Source organism: Erinaceus europaeus, chromosome 11, assembly GCF_950295315.1.
Source record: "Erinaceus europaeus chromosome 11, mEriEur2.1, whole genome shotgun sequence".
In the NCBI taxonomy this organism is placed as follows: Eukaryota; Metazoa; Chordata; class Mammalia; order Eulipotyphla; family Erinaceidae; genus Erinaceus; species Erinaceus europaeus.
The window spans coordinates 78,916,326-78,938,504 of record NC_080172.1 but is presented as its reverse complement, the minus strand read 5'-3'; the positions used below and the strand labels follow the sequence as shown (position 1 = coordinate 78,938,504).

Here is a 22,179-nt window from a genome sequence, read left to right as displayed (position 1 = left end):
CACTGCGCCACCATCCATCCGACCCCTGCAAAAGACTCTTATGCTTGAGGCTCTGAGGGCCCAGATTCAATCTTTAGACCCACCCAAAGCCAGAGCTGAGCAGTGCTCTAGTTTCTCTCTCATTCTCACTTTCTCTCTCTCTTTAAAATAAAATAAAATAATAAAAAATTTAAAACTTACAGGAGAAGGCAAAATAAACTGTGAACTTGTGGGAATACCTTGAGATAGTTCAACACACAGAAAATTTAGTTTTGAAGAAGGGAGAAACAAAAGGTGATGCAGTAACTATGTGAAATTGCAGTGGAGAGAACATTTTGAGATTTCAGAAACATTTTGAGATTTCTGGATTCAAACACTTAACCATATTGTGGCATAGAGATGATAGTGCCCTGAGATGTTTATAAAAACCGGTTTTGGAAGAATAGTTACAATGTTCAAGCCCAATGTGCATAACAAAGGATAAAACTCCAAAGCCCTTTTGTCTTGCTACTCAGAGCAAGAAAAACTTTGTTTTCAGAGGAAATGCACAGAAAGTCCATTTTAATCCAGAAGGTCATGATACTCCACCACATGGCTTTTCAGCCCTTCTTCCTACTCCTGAAGCAAACATTTGAAATAGATTTAAGCAAGGCTGCTTGCTGTCTCCATTTCATTTGAATGGAGAAAAACCAAACTATCCCGCTCCTTCTGAAGGCAGGGCAAGATTTTTCTATAGTACTTGGCAGGGAGCTTATTTTTGGTTTCTGCATTAGAGTTGAAATGAAATATATGCAGGCAAAAAATGAAAAGAGAGGAAAGAAAACCATTAAAAGTGGTGGGCTCTCATTTCTACATTCCAGTGGAAGCCTTAGTAGCCTTTGTAACCAATCAGCCAACACCTTTTTTATTCTGTTTGTTTTGTAACCAATTAGGCTGCAGTCTTTTTCATCTTGCTCTGAAAGTAATCAGCGGGAGCCACGCCCAGTTTGAGAAGATTAAAGGTTGCTTACCAAAGCGAAAGAGGTAATCAGGTGTGGTAGGAGACCACCTGATTCCACTGACATGAAATAAAGGTAAAAAAAGGATTTTTCTGTAACAGAGTCACATCTAATGACCTGCTTGTCTAATTAACATTAGAAATGCAGTCCTATTGTGCAGGTTATAAAATAGATTATTTTTTTTAATTCATAAAAAGAAAACATTGACTAAACCATAGGATACGAGGGTTACAACTCCACACGGTTCCCACCACCAGAACTCCATATCCCATCCCATCCCCTGATAGCTTTCCTATGTTTTTTAGTTTTTTTAAATATTTATTTATTTATTCCCTTTTGTTGCCCTTGTTTTATTATTGTTATTAATGTCATCGTTGTTGGATAGGACAGAGAGAAATGGAGAGAGAAGGGGAAGACAGGGAGGGAGAGAGAAAGATAGACACCTGCAGACCTGCTTCACCACCTGTGAAGCAACTCCCCTGCAGTTGGGGAGCCTGGGGCTAGAACTGGGATCCTTATGCATCCTTATGCCGGGCCTTGCACTTTGCACCACATGCACTTAACCCACTGTGCTACTGCTAGACTCCCGATAGCTTTCCTATTCTTTAACCCTCTGGGAGTATGGACTCAAGGTCATTGTGGAATGCAGAAGGTGGAAGGTCTGGCTTCTGTAATTGTTTCCTGGCTGAACATGGGTGTTAACAGGTCGATCTATCCTCCCAGCCTGCCTCTCTCTTTCCCTAGTGAGGAAGGGCTCTGGGGAATCAGACACAATGTGGTTGTCTGTCCAGGGAAGTCTGGTCATCATGCTAGCATCTGGAACCTGGTGGCTGAAAAGAGAATTAACATATAAAGCCAAATAAGTTGTTGACCAATCATGAACCTAAAGGCTGGAATAGTGCAGACGAAGAGTTGGGGGGTCCTCCATTTTGTAGATAGCTAGTAGGCATGTTTTAATTATATTCCAAAGGGCCTGTGACTATACCTGTTTTGTTTTTTTTTTTCCCTGAGCCTGAAATCTGATATGCAGATGGAACCTAATTATTGTCAGGGGAGATGACATCATGGCTGAAAAAGGACCAGAAAGCTGAATCAGGAAAGTAGCTCTCTAATATGGGAAAGGGGTATAAATATTGTTGACTGTAAACCCCATAGATTTGATGTGATCTGGGGCCCATATTCAGCATAGAAGCCCTCTGTGACCTCTGCATCCCTGTAGATCTGAGCTCACATTCTGTGGTCATGAGTAGGAACATTCCAAGCTGCCCCAATATTGACCCATCTTCCTCAGGTTTAGTGTAGAGTACGTTGTCCATTCTTCCTTCGGAGGATGGATCATTCTCTACCATTGTTGATCCAAGTTGAGGGCAAGGTCTCAATTTAGGAATTAGGGGGCCCACAAAGGGGTCTATTTTGTTATTCCTGATAGAGATGACTGGTTACAATGGAGAGAGGGAATTATTTGAGGTCTAGGCTCATCAAGTCTGTTTGGGAATCTCAGGACTCCCAGAAGGTAGATTCTTTTGGGGACTGGATGGTGGCACACCTGTTTACAGATAGTACTACATGCAAGGACCCCTGTAAGGATTTGGGTTCCAGCCTCATCATCCCCACCTGCAAGAGGGACTCTTCACAAGTGGCAAAGCATGTCTGTAGGTGACTGTCTTTCTCTCTTCCTCTCTATCTTTCTTCTCTCAATTTCTCTTTGCTCTATCCAATTAAAAATACATTAAAAAAGAAAAAAAAGTGGCTGCCAGGAGCTGGGTTTGTAGTGCTGGCATCCAAGGCCCTGGTGGCAAAAAAAAAAAAAAATTACAAAAAATTTATTTATATATTTAATGAGAGAGGGGGGAGAACTATTTTAACATATACAATGCTGAGAATCACACTCTGGGCCCTACTTGTGCAAGTCCTGCTCTCTGTAACTAAACCTTTACCTTGCTATTTGCTCTTAATTATGAAAAAACAGATTATTAGTATATTATGGCCTAAGAAAGTGTTGAATCCTTCCACTCATTGCTCTTCTGCTTCATAACACTAATTTGGACATAGATGGAAAATATGGATCACCTTTGTGGGTTAGATTGCAAATTATATTATGTGCTCTCTGGTAGTTTAGAGAAGAAAGCAAGACTGATTACCTCCCTTTTTAAATTTACCGGTCTTCCTACTTTGTTCTCTCACACTCCTCATTCATATCTTTGAACACAACCACACCTATTCATTTAGTTCTCGACTACCTTTTTTATTGCAATGACAGAGTTGGATATTAGTGACAAAAACTGTACGGCCATCAAAGTCTAAATATCGAAATAGGCCCTTTTCCAGAAAAGGTTTTTGACTCAAAATACCAAGACAGAAATAGACAGTCTTTAAAAAAAGGGAATTAAAAATTTGATTTAGCTTATTTAGTTCACAAGGTAGAGACAGACAGATAGACAAACACACTGTGGAATATATAATATCAGAAATCTAACTCAGGAGTACGTGCCTGTAAGTCACTAAAAAGTATCTACAATTGCTTCAAATCATCTTGCATTTTATTTTCATAGCAATACAAATCTCAGAGACCTTGGACCTTCTTGGCATACACTGCAGATCTGTTCTTTAAAGAACACTTTTCTTAGGAAATCAGCTACATGAGTACAAGCTATCTGTTTTAGGGTTGTGTTGACAACAAGTAACAGTAAATTGCTCATTTCCCACTGGAACTTGTAAACTATTTGAGCAGATGATATATGCCAAGTTTTAGCGAAAACCAATGACAAGTTTTAGTACACAAACCTAGAATTTGAGCTTGTATGTGAGAATGAAGAGGTAGTATGGCAGTTGATAAATTTGACACTCTGGATGAAATGAGAATTTTAGAGCACTAAGGAGAGGGGAGGATAAAGATTTGTGCTTCCAAAGTAACAAAGATCCTTTACATAATGCATCAAGCTTAGCATTTTTCTTTCTTTTTTAAAAAATATTTTTTTATTTATTCCCTTTTGTTGCCCTTGTTGTTTTATTTTTGTAGTTATTATTGATGTTGTTGTTGGATAGGACAGAGAGAAATGGAGACAGGAGGGGAAGACAGTGAGGGGGAGAGAAAGACAGACACCTGCAGACGTGCTTCACCGCCTGTGAAGTGACGCCCCTGCAGGTGGGGAGCTGGGGGCTCAAACCAGGCGGGATCCTTACGCCAGGCCCTGCACTTTGCGCCATGTGCACTTAACCAGCTGCGCTACCACCCGGCTCCCTACATTTTTCTACTTTCTATAGGCCTATACCCCATCTTTCTACCGGAAAGAATACTGGTTATGGGATAAAACTGCAAAGACCTTTCAATATTTAAGGGTCACCTATAGTATAGATAAGCCATTTTCTGGTCATTGTGGAAGAAAAAAACAATCATATCTCAAAAAGAACATATTAGCTAAGACCATCTGGATGATTTCATAGGGGAGGAAAAAGTCTGTCACCTGCAAAATTTGCCTTTTGCTGGATAGCAAGTGATAGCTCACTTGAATACTGTGCTTGCTTTGTTACTTATATGACCAAGGTGTTAGCCTGGTCCCCACTGCACTGAAGGAAGTTTAAATGCTGTGGTATCATTCCCTCTATTTTTATTTGAAAAAAGTTATCCTGGAACTATGAAGCCCAAGTGATGATAGAAAACAAAAAAAGATATGCTTTAGCAAAATGATTGATTTCATTAGCAGGAACTCTTGAAGACAAGTTTTGAAGTAAAGCTTATTTTTTTTAATTTCCTTTAAAATTTTTATTAGTTATGTAGGATTGATTTACAAAGTTATAAGGTAACAGGTATAATTTCACCCCTTTCCCACCACCAAAGTTCTCTGTCCCTGTTCTTTCCATTGGAAACTGCATTAATTCACCTGAGACCACAAAAAGAACTATAAAAGAGTTCCTAGCTTCCTTCTACACTAAAGTCTCTACTTTCATTCTCTCTATCCCCACTCTGTGGCTCCTATTTATTTAACATTTTATTCTGTTTCCCACCTTAATGCATTTCAGCCACCAAGTTCCAGATGCTACTATGATTCCATAATGACTTTCCTGGGCAGATGACCTCACCAGTGGTTCTTGGAATCTCACCTCTCCTGAGCCCTACCTCATCAGGGAAAGATAAAAAGAGGTTTGGAGTATGGATCAACCTGCCAATTCCCATATCCAGTGGAGAAGCAATTACAGAAGTCAGAACATCCACCTTCTGCACTCCAAAAAGAATTTTGTCCATACTCCTACAGAGATAAGCAACAAGAAAGTTCCCAAAGGAGGGGATAGGACACAGAACTCCGGTGATGGTGATTATATGTCCCTATTACAATTATAACTGTTATAATCTTGTAAATCAATATTAAGTCACTCATAAAAAACAAAACATTTAAAAAACACAGATAAGATGGTATCAATCCCATGACAGTCCACTTTTTTTTCTTTATTGGGGGGGGATTAATAGTTTACAGTTGACAGTAAAATACAGTAGTTGGTACATGTGTAGTATTTCTCAGTTTTCCACACAACACTCTGACATCCCCCCTAGATCCTCCTCCGCCATCATGTTCTAGGACCTGAACACTCACTCCTCAGCCCCCAGCCCCCCATAGTCTTTTACTTTGGTGCAGTACACCACATTTCCTCCATTAAAAAAACAAACAAAAAAACCTCAATTTGCAGTGTTATAAATTGTGTCATGAGGGATTATAAAACACATTGCTGTCTTTCAAGGAAAAGGCAATCTGAGGTTGAGGGTGGTGAGAAAGAAAACATGTACACATAAAAATTAATAGTTCTAGGCAGTAAAAGGAATATAATCTACAGAACCACAGTGGGTGGTTTAACCCACACTTATATAAACAGTAAAACATATTTCTTTTTTCCATTCCTGAACTGCTTTAAAAAAAAAAAACTCAGTGATTTAGTTAAAAAATTTCTCCTAGGGCAGTAGTTTAACTAAGGTTATCCTGAGGGTCACATCCAAAGTAGCACAGATAATCAAAAAGACCATGTATATATTTGCATTTAAAGTGGTATGATTTACATTTTTTTGCATACCCACACATAGTATGCATATAATTATGTACTTAGTATAAGGTTTGTTCTTACACACATACTAAACTGTAAATTTGTAGGTTAGAGAGAGTCAATACTTATTATTTCTTACGTTCTTCCTGTTTATTTACCTTCTATCATTTTGCCACCCTCTGATATAGTCATTTCATGTGAGAAGAAAAAGCAAGGTGAATAAGGATGGGCTGGACAGAGAGTCCATTTCTTTCTTTTTTTAAAAAATATTTTCTTTTTATTTATTTATTCCCTTTTGTTGCCCTTGTTGTTTTATTGTTGTAGTTATTGTTGTTGTCATCGTTGTTGGATAGGACAGAGAGAAATGGAGAGAGGAGGGGAAGACAGAGAGGAGGAGAGAAAGATAGACACCTGCAGACCTGCTTCACCGCCTGTGAAGCGACTCCCCTGCAGGTGGGGAGCCGGGGTTCGAACCGGGATCCTTATGCCGGTCCTTGTGCTTTGCGCCACCTGCGCTTAACCCGCTGCGCTACAGCCCGACTCCCAGAGAGTCCATTTCTAATGGAGATTTAAACTAGAACCTAAGTTGAAGAGTAATAAAGCACATCAGGATATCATGTTCCCACAAAATCAAATATAAGGTTATGTGTTCTATGTGTTCTAGGTCACAGAGATGATCTGTCAACAACTACCAAAAGTTGTCTCATGTTATCAGGAAATTAGTAATTATTTTCTTCATGCTGAGAGATATAATTTCTCAGAGACAGTAATAAGATGACCAATCATTACATAACTAAAGTTTACTATGTAACTGATACTGGGTTAGTATTTTACATGTAGCATCTTATCCTTTTTTTTTTTTAAAATAATCATCATATTAAGTAGGTACCATTATCTTTACAGTTAAAAAATACTTAGTAGATTATGTAACTTGTCCACAGCCATACACCTAGCATACAACAAAGCAGGGGTTAACTAATTGAACACATGACTCATATGTGCAAAACACTGGAGAGGCTTTGGCTTGAACTCCAGAGAATTGCTAAATACTGTATATCATTAAAATATCTGTTGTTTAAAAGCTGCTTATTTCTTGTGTGTCACTGTTGGCAAATATTAGAAGTATTTACCCACTCACTGAAACAGAAAAAGTCCAAAGAACCACCTTAGAGTGTGCCCACTCCTTCATCTCTCATATGTGAACAATCATCTATTTCTATAAATTCTACCTTTTAAATAACCATCTCTTAGGGCTGGTGAGATAGCTCTCTTGGGAGTGTACCTATTTTAACATGCCTACGTTCAAATTCAGCCTCAAACACACTGGGGGAAACTTAGGTGTCTTTGCCTCTCTAAGATAGTGAACCACAGGTGGCAACAAAAATTAAAAAGAGAGAAAACAAACAGAAACTCTCTTGCATGTATCTAAATCTGAGTAGCCAACAATTTTTTTTTTTTTTTGCTTATACTACCAACATTTCTCCCCCTTCATTATGCCTCCAGAAAATGAGAAGAAGTAACTGCAGATGGTAGGAGTGACATATTAGTCATCTTTACATTCTAGTGCTTACTTAACAAAGAGGCCAGAAAAAAGTACAGCTAATACTTATTGAAGAAAATCTTGAAACATTTTTGTGAGTGAGAGTTTGCAAGTCAATATATCCATAAAATATGAACTGAATTAAATAAGTAAGATGTATTTAGGGAAGTTTTCTGGGGGGTTAGGGTGTTGAGTGGTGGTGGTGCATCTGACAGAGTGCACACATTATCATGTGTGAAGACCTGGGTTCTAGATTCCTATCCCCACCCATAGGGGAGGGAGTTTAATCAGTGAGAGGCTTTCCTTTTTCTCTCCCTCTCTCTCCATATATATATATATATATGAAGGGAAGTTATTGTTCAGGCACTGAGTCCCGATGATAATGCTAGTGGTATAAAAATAAAAAAAGAAAGTGTTCCTGGATGCAGCAGTGTAACATGTTGACATTCCATATATGGTATTTGTAGACCTGGATATTTTCAAATGGGTTACCATTATTTAGATATAGATCTTTACCATAAAGAAACACTCAAAAAGCTCATCTGATTTCTCAAAGAAAAAAAAAAGGATTCCATGTACTCCAATTATCTTCTAGGCACTTACACACAAAATATTAAGTTACTAGTTCAAAATGATATATAAGCTGATATATCTATATCTATCTATCTATCTATCTTACCTAAGAAGTGGTGAGAAAGTACTCATAAGCTTATGAATGAATAAAGATGGAATACTATTCAACTATACAAAGGGATGGAATTATGCTTTTTGAAACATGTATGGATCTAGAGGACACTATGCTAAGTGAAACAAGCCAACTATAAACTAATACCGTGTGACTTTCTTTAAATATAGTGTATACAGAAGGCAAACATGAATTTAATACAAAATAAAACTTTTGGGGTATAAAACCAATTATCGGTTATCACAAGGAAAAGGGGAAGAAGTGGAGAATACAGAAAACTTAAATCAGGACAAAGGAGACTCAAATACTGATTTTTTTTAACAATGCATACCTAAAATCTATATAATGTTGCTGTGTAATGATAATTGAATAAAATCTTTTATTTCGAAAAGGCTCACTCTGTCATACATTGTAATAATTCCACAAGGAAGTGGAGAGTGAGTTGTCATGATCAAAATGATTCTAGAAATCAGATTGAAGGAGACTTGGCAGACTTAGAAAGAAACCCAGATCTTAGAAACTACAACTCGACACTTTTTTGGCAATGAGAGCTCATCATTCATGTCAACCTGCCTACTTTTCCACTTTCCAAATGTGAAATATACCAGTCAAGTTGAATTCAAGGCATTTTAATGAAGATTTACTGTGGACTGTTTGTGTGTCACAAGATTGAAAATAAGAACTGAGAACTGGAAATTGTTTAATGTGTATGAGCAGAATCTTTGCCTTCAAAGAGATAAATGAACACATCAGGCCTCTAGTGCTTATAATGTGCCTTCACATAGACTATCTTTTGTGACCTCATTTTCATAAATATTCTAATTTTGTTGATGAGGAAACTAAAATTCAGAATATTAAATGGATTATGCTAGGATCTTGTAATTTGGATGCCAAATTATTGCTCTTATTTCATGCTGTCAAGCCACTGAGGAAATTCATGAGTTAGGGTAGACAATAATGAATTAAGATGCTCATTGCATACTTAATCTACTCTAACTAGTTGGGTTCTATATCAATCAGAATAGGTGAATTTGTCTGCTCTCAAGATGCTTATGTTCTGTTCTTGTATATACCTTAATGAACTGGAACTCTCCCTTTGTGTAGGGAGGTTCTGTCTGCAGTGCAATGAGAATTTAGGATTCTTTTTCTTTATGAACAGATTACTCTTCAGCAACTGTCCTCAGACCCTGATGAGTGAGCATAGTTTCTTGGATCACAGGCTTTTGGGTTAGCCATTTTTAATTACATGCTGGTGGCTTGGCTGCTGCACATATCAGTTACTAAAGAGTTATTTAAGAGTACAAGGCTGTTTCCCTTTAATTAATTTAAATATAAACACATAATGTTAGGAAAATTAAGTAGACAAAAACATTTTCATGCATCATAGGCATTTTGCAAACATATACAGTGTAACCTGTTAATTACATTTTCCTTCACAAACCATTTATCTTTTCAAAGCCTTGCCTAATAACTTGAGGCTTCTTACTTACATTTTTAACTGCTTATGATTCATTTTTTACCAAACTGTTTCTAGAGGGATTGCCAAGTCTCAAATGAAAAGGAATAGTATATAGTTTTTGCTTTTAGCTGAAAGACTACCATGTGGGACCATATGAATATTCACAGAACTTAATCAGATAAAAACAATATAATGCATCGTTTCCTAATTAATGTCCTTTATTTAGTTTGAAGGAAACTTATCAAAATAGCTATCATTTAAATTTACAAAGTTTGATATATACTGTGTTCATGTATCAAATAACTTGACTTTTTCTGCATACTTTGAAATAGCAGAAGAAATATATACATACTGACCTTTGTCCATATTAATGAACAGAGATTTTAAAACTCATGTAATATTTTAACAGTAAAATCATCTTTTCTTGTTTCAATATTTGGACTTTGACTCATCTTTAACACAGGGCTCCTAAAACTCATGTAGTATTCTTAATATTAAGAATACTAGGAACATTGTTCTAGTAGGCAATGCTGGGTGTTTCAGAATGACTCTTGGGTGGGGGTGGTCACCAGAAAAACAAAATCATGAATAGAAGCATGGAATCTGGAATTTCTAGTAAGTAGATTCCCACCCCCAGTAGAAAATTAGTTATTAAACTTGCCACTTATGGTCATAGTCATGTAGTTATACTTGCCCTTTTTATTCTTACTTCCCAACATCTGTCTATGAATGAGTTCATCCCATATTCTTCTTTCATTTTCTGGCTTCTGATTCCTTCAAGCTCCATGAAAGATGAGGTAAAGGAGGTGAATTCATTAGTCTTAATAGCTGAGTAGTATCATATATATATATATATATATGCCACAATTTATTAGCCACTCATCTGTTGTTGAATACCTGGGTTGCTTCTAAGTGTGGGCTGTTATAAATTGTGCTGCTATAAACATGGGTATATAGATCTTTTTGGAAGGATGTGCTTGGCTTCTTAGGATATATCATCCCCAGGAAAAGAATTGCAACTTCATAGGGTTCTGAGAGTTCTCTAGACTGCTCTCCATAAGGGATATAATATACAAGAGAAGAATTGCAGGGTAATATAGTAGGTGCATTTCTAGCCTTCTGAGAGTTCTCCAGACTGTTCTCCACAAGAGATGGACAAATTTACATTCCCACTAATAGTGCAGGGGGATGTCTTTACTCTGCAACTTCTCCAGTATTTGTTGTTACTATCCTTTCTGATGTATGGTTATTTATAATAGTTGAGTAATATTCCACTGTGTATTTATATTACAACTCTCTCAGCTATTAATCTATTGTTGGACACCTGGGTTGCTTCCAGATCTTAGCTATTACAAATCCTGCTATGAATATAGGAAGACTCACATCTTTTTGAATGGGCATGTTTGGTTCCTTAAGATATTGCAAAGAGAGGAATTGCAAGGTCCTAGGGTAAGTACATTTCTAGTAACATACTATAGAAATGATCCCTGAAAGTATAGTCTTGGTAGGTTCATTTCTAACCTTCTGAGAGTTCTCCAGACTGCTCTCCATAGGGGTTGGACAAATTTCCATCAGCAGTGCAGGAGTATTCCTTTGTTCCCACAACCTCTCCAGCATTTGTTGCTGCTATCTTTTCTGATGTATGACATTCTCACAGGACTGAAGTGGTATCTCATTGTTGTCTTCTATTTACATTTCTATGACAGTCAATGACTTGGAGCAATTCCTCATGTTTGTTGGATCTCTTTTTTGGTGAATATTCTGTTCATATCCTCTTGCATTTTTGGATGGAGTCATTTGTTTTTTTGTTACTGAGTTTAGTGAGCTCTTTATATATTTTGGATTATTACCTTCCTGTCTGATGTATGTAAAGATCTTCTTCCATTCTGTAATGGGTCTCTTTGGGTGGTGGTTTCTTTTGCTATGCTGTATCTTTTCAATTTGATGTAGTCCCATTGGTTTAATTTTGTTTTAGTCTTCTTTGTAACTGGATTCATATCATTGAAGATGCCTTTAAAATTTATATGGAAGAGAGTTCTGCCAATATTTTCCTCTAAGTTTCTGGTTGAGCATTCGAGTCCTTGGTCCATTTGGAATTTGCATTTGTGTTTGGTGATAGTGGTTCAGTTTTATTCTTCTGTATGTTTCAACCCAAGTAGTCTAACCTTTTTTGTTTTTAATATTTATAGAATGGGAATACTGACAAGACCATAAGATAAGAGGGGTACAACTCCACACAGTTCCCACCACCAAAACTCTGTATTTCATTCCCTTCACTGAGAGCTTTCCTATTTCTTAACCCTCTGGGAGCATGAACTCAGGGTCATTATGGGGTACAGAAGGTGGAAGGTCTGGCTTCTGCAATTGCTTCCCCGCTGAACATGGGCATTTACAGTTCAATCCATACTCCCAACCTGTCTCTCTCTTTTCCTAGTAGGGCAGAGTTCTGGGGAAGTGGGGCTCTAGGACACTATTTATTGAAGAAACTCTCCTTTCCCCATTTAATAGCCTGGGCATCTTTGTCAAAGACTAGATGTCCATAGATGTGGGATTTACTGTAGTTTTCTTAACCATACCATAATAGGCTCATCTAAAACTTGGACAATCAAGTTCCTACCTTATATAGGATTACTGTGAGGCCGTGTAAATAAATATGCATTAACTATGTTGAATAGGTCTGACATGTATAGAAAATGCTAACTATATTTAAATATTTTCACATATTTACAATATACTGCTGAAAAAAATGAAGTTATCAGTCTCTCTTTTTAAAAATTGACCACAAAAGAATATGACAAAATTAAGTTCAACTTGTATTATATTTTATAAGATCTTCAAAGGTCATAACATTCTAATGTGAGAGATCAGTGTATTGATCTGGCTAAAGAAACTAGGATAATTTTTGATAGAGAAGAATCAAATTTTATCTTTGTTACTCTATAAGGGCTTAAGAATAGAAGTAACAGAGATGGGGCTGGGTGATGGCGCACCTGGTTGAGCGCACATGCTACAATGCACAGGGACCTAGGTTCGAGCCTCCGTTCCTCACCTGCAGGGGAAAAGCTTTGCGAGTGGTGATGCAGTGCTGCAGGTGTCTCTCTGCTTCTCTTCCTCTCTGTCCCCCCACCCCTGCCTTTTTTCTTGATTTCTGGCTGTTCTCTATCCAATAAATAAATAAAGGTAATAATAAAAAAGAAGTAACAGAGATATGGATATGATTCTCAATAAGAAATAGATATAGTTTCTTTATAGCTAGCTCTTTCCAGATTAGATTGGAGATTTTTGCAAGGGGAACTCTCTGAACTGAAGTATTCATATAGAACCTGTTGTTACCTTTCTAGGACAATAACAGGGATTCATAAATTGGGTGGTTTCTGCAGTGTTTACTAAGTCAGATGCATGATTCTATACATTCTTTCTCTTTCTAAAAAAGTTTCTTGTCCTTCTGTTATACAAGGACAAGCAAGGTAGAAGAGATAGATTAAAATAATAATAATAATAAAAAAAAAATAATAATAATAGCCTTTCTCAAATAGCCTCTAAACTGTCCTTTACTAAGCTGACCTTCACAAACTAAAAGATGATCTGATCATCCAACTCCAAGAATGGAATGAAACTACATTATCTCCCATCAGTCATTTGGTTTTTTTTCTTTAAAATCATATTATATTAAGTAAGATTTTCTTTGCTAAAGGTTTATATGTAGCACTTATATATTTCTCCAGTAAGAATATTGCTACAATCCTTTACAAAGATCCTGGATCTATTTAGAGCAATTCAATTTCAAACCTGCATAAACAAGTGTTAGGACTGGATGTTACTTGATCAACTATAGAATTCCTACTACTTCACTTCGTTATTTCACCATTACTTTTACAAAAATAAGTGAAAGCTATTGTCACAGACACTAAAAGAAGGCCAGTAAAGGTAACACAAGTTGGACTAACTCAATTAAGATCAGACTTTTTAATCTGACTTACACCGTGGTGAAGAGATATGGAAGAATGATTGTCTAGTCTCTCATAAGCAACAGTTGATCTTGTGAACCTGATGCAGCAAAGGGCAAAACTGGAAATGCAACTAAAACTGACAGACAACCCACTACATATCAGACCTTGCACTTTTTTCATTTAAGTCTCACAATAAATCTGGGAGGAAGGTTAAATCCTCATTTTATAGAAGTTCAGGGAAGCTTAGTAACTTGCTCAGAGTCATACAGATAATTAATGGCTCAGTTGATAAACATTTGAATATTCAAACGCCCACACTGTTGGAATTTGCAAAGAAACAGAACCTTTTCTTACTTACTTGCTTACTCTCAATTGCACTTACTTACTCTTGTTTACTCTCAATTGCACCATCAACTTGACAGTGTTCCAGGTGTGTAATGGCAGAAACTACTGCGTTTTTATGTGTTTTGTTTTATTATTATTATTATTATTTTACTAGAGCACCAGTCATCTCTGACTATTGGTGGGATTGGCTTTTAAACCTGGAATCTCTCTCATACAAATACTGTGTGTTACTGCTACTCCTGATTAACCAGAAAATAAAGTTTTGAATGGGGAAGAAACAGCTCTTATGATGCAAATGGATTATAGAACACTTTCAGTACTTTCTGTCAGACTTAATCTCTACCACTCTTCAACTTCCTGAAGAAGCTGCACAGTAAGGGAGGCAATCTGAAGTCACCAAGCTGCAAGGAATCCAATTTATCAGCATCCATGCACTCTATTATGTTCATGTGTCAAAGTGAGTGAGGAGAGAGTACAAGGCTGCAGTGCTGGAATGGAGAGTGCATGGAATGGAGAGATTGGTTGTGATCAAAGTGTCAATAGTTAAAGATATAACCACAGTTTCAGGAGAAATCAAGCATTATTGTACAAGCAGATTTAAAAATCCATTAAATAAATCTGAATAGAGTTGCTATCCTGAGCAGCAGCAGAAAGCCCTGGTTTGCTGCATCATAGACCATCATTGCACAGTAGCTGAACACAACCTATGTGTTGCATCAGTCAGCATGAATCTCAGCCTGCAAAACAAAACAAAACAAACAAACAAAAAACAGGAAGAGATTTTGAGGTGTTGACCAAGTTATATGTTTTTCAGGTTTTTGTGTACAGTTTCGCCAGCTAGCAATTCAGGATGTAGTAAAGGCTTGAACTCAGATTGACAATTATGCTGTTGATTTTGAGTTTGGAAAAAAAAAAAGTCAGGAAGGAGGTCACAACATGGTATGAAATCCACAGGTGGCTTCCCATTTGTTTATAAAATGGGAAGTGAAGGAAATGCTCAGAAAGCATTTTAAATCACATTTGTGTAGTCATATTTACTGGACAGGTGGCTCATTGTTGAATTTATTTAGTGGAAGCATGGCTGTGTGTTCATATGTGTGTGTTTCCTCAAATACACACAGACATTATTGAAATTGATGTCATCATTTTGAGTTCCAGCTAGCACACAAGAAATAACAATGCCATAGCTATTGCCACCTTCTTTGCCTCAGAAGAGGAAGAAAAGAGCTGCTGTTGTTAAAGCCACTCCTATTGTCATTATTTCTCTCCTCTCTTTTTTCCTACTGCTTGTTAAATAAAACAATGCTTTAATTTTAAAAAGAAAATAAAAAGAGCTATTTTAAAACAAAATATTAAATATGAGAGTGATTTGGAGCTCTGAGTTTGATTTTTAAATTAGAGAGTCAGCTAGTGAGCATTGTAAATAGATGAAGCTTTAGCTCTCCCTACAGGCTTTTGTTACAGTAACTATATAAAAGGAAGAGAATATCAGAAGACAAAAAACCATCCCAAAGTGTTCATCAAAGAGAATGATTTTCTTTGTCCAGGATGAAGTCATAAGCTGTTACCCTGGCTGGCAACGAGAGTGTGCAGATTCCTGCTGTAAATGATACATTGTCATATTAGTGAGCCTACTGGATCTTTTTCTCATCCCCTTAGTGGCTCTCAGCTATTTACAGAAAAAAAAAATATGGGATAACAATAATCATAACAACATCAGTCATAACAATAACTAATCTGTGGTTTGGGAGGTGGCGCGGAGTGATAAAGCTTTGGACTGTCAAGCATGAAGTCCTGAGTTCGATCCCCAAGTAGCACATGTACCAGAGTGATGTCTGGTTCTCTCTCTCCTCCTATCTTTCTCATAAATAAATAAAATCTTTAAAAAAATTAAAAAATAATAATGAATCAACCCTAGGAAAGTCAGTCAAAGAAGCTGATTTGTTTTCTAGCTTGTCACATTCTGATTGCTGCTGTTTAATAGAGACAGAGAAGTAGAGAGATTGAGAAAGTTAAAGAGACCACAGGACCAAAGATTTCTTCAGTGCAGTGGGGACTGGGCTTAAACCTGAGTCACTCATGTGGCAAAGCAGCATACACCCAAGTGAGCCAGCCCTTGCCACATTCCTTCCAGAGAGTGACTTTTGAGACTTAAGGATTATTGAGGCGTTTCAAATTTTGGGTTGCGCTCAATGTCATCTCTATAAGGAATCACCATGAACAAATAATTTATTAGCATGTCTTTGGTTAAAAAATAAACATAAACAAATTATCAGCAAGGTCTGTAGTGGCTGTATTATAAAATAAAACATAAATAAAATTTGTATCCCAAACCCAAAGGGAAGTAGTTCTCAAATATTTTTCAGTATTGAACCAAAGGTGAAACAAATCAATAATAACAGTAGTAATGTTAATAATTACCAATAATAGCTATTGTAACAATTGTTATTTGTTATTTACTACTGAATTCTCTCATTTGGTCCTCATAATAATGTAACCATGTAGTTTTGACTAGTCTTTTTCATGAACAAACAAGTTAAGTTGATTGTTCAAGATCATCCAGAGAGTTAGTTAGTGCTACAGTCAGAGTTCAAACCCAAGATAGTCTGATTATGAAACCAAGATCATTCTGTACTAGTTGCTGGTTTTGCTAGCAACTATACTGTATATTTATCTGACATTACCTGAGCTTCACTGCTCCAGGTTGACCTTTTCACATAGAAAGAGAGAGAGAGAGAAGAGGAGAAGAGAGGAGTGGAGAAGAGAGGAGAGGAGAGAAAGAAGAGAGGAGAGGAGAGAAAGAAAAGGGGTGGGGGGTATAAAGCATAATGGTTAAGCAAAGACATTCTCATGCCTGAGGCTCCAAAGTCTCAGGTTCAACCCCATGCAGCAAAATAAGCCAGGGCTCTGGTCAAAAAAAAAAAAGAATGAAAGAAAAAGAGGAGAGAAAAAAAGAGAGAAGAAAGAATAGAAAGGATACCACAGTACTGAAGTTTCTTCCTGTGCAGTGGGGGCCAGACTCATATATGTGCTGCATGCGTGACACAGCAGGCACATTATCTCATTGTCCAGGTTAGCGATGTTGCAGGCTTTCAATTTTGCTTTTTATAAGTTAGTGATTTAATAACAGGAGTTATAATTTGACACTGTTCCCACCACCAGAGTTCTGTATCCCCATTCCCTCCATTGGAAGCTACAGTAATTCTCCCAAGATCATCGATTTCTATAATTATTTCCTTATCTATCTATCTATCTATCTATCTATCACCTATCTACTTATCTGCCCCCCTCTTTTTTTTCTATGGTCCTGCCTTCTCTTCCTTCTAAGTCATGCCTACATTGATTACTACTTCTGAATGTTTTTCCTTTTTCCCTCTTCTCTCATTAGGTCCTGATGGAATTAGTATTCAGAAGCCTCTGGTCATCTTCTTCTAACATTTCTCTCCCTCTGGGAATCTGGACCAAAATTCTGTTGGGGGTAGAGAAGGTTTGGAGTTCTTTTTGCATTCTTTACTTGCTTCTCCTCTGGACATAGTCATTGGCAGTTTAATTCATAGTTCCAGCCTGTTTCTATCTCTCCCTAGTGGAGTAGGGCTCTGGAGAGGTGAGGTTCTGGAACACATTCCTGAGCTTGTCTGCCCAAGGGAGTTCAGGATGAAAACATATTCACATCTGCAACTTGGTAGCAGATTATTGGAGTTGGAAGTTTGCTTTTCTTTGAAAATCCCATAAATAGGATTTACTGTACGATACTTGGCCTTATCATGTTTTATGCCACTTAATGATATCTACTAATAATTTTTAGGTATATTTATTTATTTTAGAGACAGAGAAAGTGAAAGAGAGGGAGGATATAGAGAGAAACAGAGATGCCTGCAGCACTGTTTTACGTATGAAACTTATGTTTCTTAATATGTGCACTTTACCAAGTGTGCCACCATCTGGCCCCTTGTTCTGTCCCTCTCTCTCTCTCCATATATATATATGTGTGTGTGTGTGTGTGTGTGTGTGTGTGTGTGTGTATACAGAACCCTGGTGGATATATATATATATATATATATATATATATATATATATATATATATATATATCTCCACCACCATCAGCTCTGGCTGGTGGTGGTGCTGAGGACTGAACCTGGGACTTCAAAGTCACAGCTATGAAAGTCCTTTGCAAAACCATTATGCTGCCACCCCAGCCATTAATTTTTTTATTTTGTATTAAATTTTTAAGGTGTTCATCTGTCAACTCACTAACCTTTTGGATGCTGGTGAGAGTAAAAATTTAAGATAAATAAATTGATCTAGTTTAATTCACTCCTAAATATAAATATAATGCTATATTTTATAGCTATGGTCAATACTGGAATGATGACATTTTTGTGTTTGGTTGGAATATGAAAACTTCAGGGGGTATTTTGTAAACGATAGACAATGTCTGTCTATGAGGAAGAGGAATTAGTATCCCTGCAATTGTAGATCTGTAAAAGCTTCCCTAAACTGTGTTTGTCTTTGTTTGAAATACTACCAGGTGAGTCTCTTCATGCCTACTGCACTTACTACTTATTTTCTGTCCCTAGTTCCTGCTGTCTTCTATAGTCTTTCTAGGAATATTTGCTTGCTAAGTCAATCATACTTCCTATTCTCTCCTTCTGGTCAAATATTTTTATTTGAATTGAAAGAAATCAGAAAAAAGTTTGTGAAACATAGATCTAGCCTTTAATCCATACAAATTAAAAAAATGATCTAATAGCATTAAGTACAATAAAAGCAAAATAATTACATCTAGAATAAAATCAAAGGAAAAGCAAAACAGCCTTAAGATGTGACAAAAAGACGTGCCTTATGTATTGGAGAGAGTTGGGAACTCTTCTTGTAATATGTTCACTATATGCTTAAGTTCTCAAAATTATACTGGAAACTTTCTATTTTGTGGGTAGCAGGAGTGAAATAGAGCTGAAGTACTGGCATATCTGGGTTTGTCTGTCCATGCCTTTTAAGAAACCACTCCTTATTTGGCTAGAAAAAATGTTTAATTAAAAATAGAAAGCAGCAGACATTATACAGTGTGGATGTAGGACTATCCCAAATCTACCTCCTATTTATTTATTTATGCCACTTTTAAAGGTCTTCCAGGTCTTTCCTATGTACAGTCCTGAAAGTGCATCAAGTCTATTCCATGTCCCTGTGCAAATTACTTCTCATTTTTCTCAGGTGTGGAGATTGGCCTACTTTGAACTACCACATCAGAGACCCTTTTAATTATTATTATTATTGTTGTTGTTGTTGTTGCAAGTGTCAGTTTCCCTGCTCTAGTGTGAATTACCTGTTGTTTTTCTAGGTGTCTAGGGTGGGTTGGAAGCACTTGCTTCTAGGCCTGCCTGTTGATCTTATGCAAATCATCTTTAATTCTTTTTTAGTGAGGAGGTTGGAAACATCAGTTTCCATGTTTACAGACTGACTTGAGGTGAGTGAAGAATAAGCTCTGATATAGATTCAATGGATATTAGGCAGAACTGTTCATTTTAAGTGTATGCCACTGAAAAGTTGTGTAGGAGAGACAGGCATGGCAGTCAGAGAAAATAAGAATAAATGAATTGTTTTATAAATAACATCATGCGTCGACAGCATATTTTATTATTTAATTGCCAGCAGTGTTATCACAGAGTTCTGGTGCCTGACGAATCCACTGCTCCTAGTGTCCATTTCCCTCCTTCCCTTTTCTCTTTGATAACACAGAGAGAAATTGGGGGAGGGGGCATAGAGAGGGTGACAGAGAAACAGCTGCAGACTTGGCCCACCACTTAGGAAGCTCCCCCCTTCTAGATCCTTATATGGTGATGTGTGCACACAACTGGGTGCAGCACACTGCCCAGCCTGCTTGGTGACTATATTCCAGAGGAAGAACTTGGAGTCTACTGAGTCTGGATGTAGTTTGAGAGCAAGGAAAGGGAGTATTTGAGGTTAGCATTAATTCTGCCATGTAAAGTCTAAATAAAAATATTAGTTGATTTTATTTGAAATGTAATAAATAATTATATTCTCTTTAAACTTGTGCTTACTATCAGCTATGCTTAAGGTCTAGGTGAAAGCCAGAACTTCAAATTACGTTGCAAGTATGTTTTGGTAACTTTAGTGCTTTTTGAAATGTTTTGATTGTGGGCAATAGCAATAACTAATTTTTTAAAAAAAAGTATTTTTAAAACATTTTATTTGATAGGAAAGAGAGAAATTGACAGGAAGGGGGTAGAGAAGGAAAGAGAAAGAGAGACACGTGTAGTACTGCTTTACCACTCATGAAGCTTTCCCTTTGCAGGTGGAGACTGGGATTTGAACCTGGATCCTTTTTCATGGTAACATATGCACTTAACCAGCAATAAATATATCTTTTTAATTTTTTTCTTATTGTATTATATATTGTGACTACAAGTTAATAGACCTGTACATCAATACCATTCCCAATTTTAACAAATACTTTTAACCACATTATTTAAACACACACACACACACACACACACACACACACACACACACACACACACACACACACACACACACACGTGTGTAAGTGAAACAAGTTTCGGGAAAAAATACACTTGTGCATTGTAACACTTTTGGATTCTTTTCTGTTTATTACCTGCATTCCGTTGTTTTTATTAGAGTCCTATTGTAAGTCACAAAATTAATTCCGAGACTCACTAATGCACTACAACCAGCAGTTAGAAAACCACTACTGGGAGGTCAAATGGTGGCATACTTGATTAAACTTACATGTTGCCATGCTCGAGGTTCTAAACTCAAGTTCCTGGTCCCCTATTGCAGGGGGGAAGCTTCATGAATGGTGAAACAATGCTGCAGGGCTCTCTCTTTCTCTCTCCCTATTTCCCCATTCCCTCTTGATTTCTCTCTGTCCTATCAAAAATAAATAAATGAATATTACAAAAACTAACAAACAAAAAGGAAAATCAGTATTAGGAAGGTTGTGAAATGTAAAATCCAGGAGTTTTATGTTTCAGTTGTTTGTGTTTGAGGACTCTTATTGCTATTTATATCCGTTACCAAATGACCTACATTCTTATGAAGGACAATTACCAGACAGCTTCACTCATATGAACAATATTATGATTTGAAAAACATAAATTTTTGCTGAAAAAGTAAAAAAAAAAAGAAAATAACTACTTAGGATAACAGACATAAAAATTAGCTGACTAGTCCTAAAACAGAGATCTACTTGATCCAAAAGATAAAAAAATACAAGTACAGCAGAATGACCCCACTACATAAAAAATTCATGTGGAGAAATTCTGAGTGGAAAATTTATTAGCTTTACAGTCCATAAACCATCATTCTTAGTATCAGTATGATACTTGGTGGTAGCAAACCCAGAGAGAGAAGAGAAACAATATTGTTTTCTAATAAAATATCGAGTTGCTATTAATATGATTTTCAAATGCAATTATAATCTTCTGTAAGCCGGCACTGCAGGAATGGAGTGTAATTCTCTCTTGGATAGAGCCTGGCATCCTGTTGGCAGGTAGCATATGTTTATTATCAGTAATAACAATAATAACACTAATAACAATAACTTGATGATTAGAATCTATTGCAGTAAAGTCCAAAGCTAGGATTATAAACACATCTTTGCTATAGTTTCCAATTTTACTCTCCATGGTTTATACAACTTTCAATCTTGAAAATGCATTCCTGTTCCACTTCTGATCAAGTCTTTCTGGCAAGCTTTAGAGTGTGTGTGCGTGTGTGTGTGTGTGCGTGTGCATGTGCGTGTGTGTGTGCGTGTGCATGTGCGTGTGCGTGTGCGTGTGTGTGTGTGAATGTGTGTGTGTGTGTGTGTGTGTGTGTGTGTGTGTGTGTGTGTGTGTGTGAGTGTTTCCTTATGGACTTAAAATGAAATGCCTTTCCATTTTATTCCTTGTTTGTCTTACTGGAGCCACTGATGAAGTCAAAACAGTTAAACAGGGAGATTCATTTGTCAGCTGTTTTTCAGAAGTCAGAAGGGGAGCTCAGAAACATACAGGTTATCATTTTTGTGTTCTTTCTTGATCTTAATTTTTTTTACCTATTTACATATTTTTTATTTGGGGGATTAATGGTTTACAGCAAATACAGTTATTGATCTCTAACCTATTCTTTATGGCTTATTTGAAATTAATTAAACATTTTTCATTGATGACT

The 22,179-nt window shown here is 36.8% G+C and overlaps 1 pseudogene; it reads right to left on the bottom strand.

Annotated features, from left to right (window-relative positions):
* Positions 1–11,100: 11,100 nt before the first annotated feature.
* Positions 11,101–11,195, bottom strand: LOC132541523 (small nucleolar RNA U3; annotated as a pseudogene).
* Between the last annotated feature and the right edge of the window lie 10,984 nt (positions 11,196–22,179).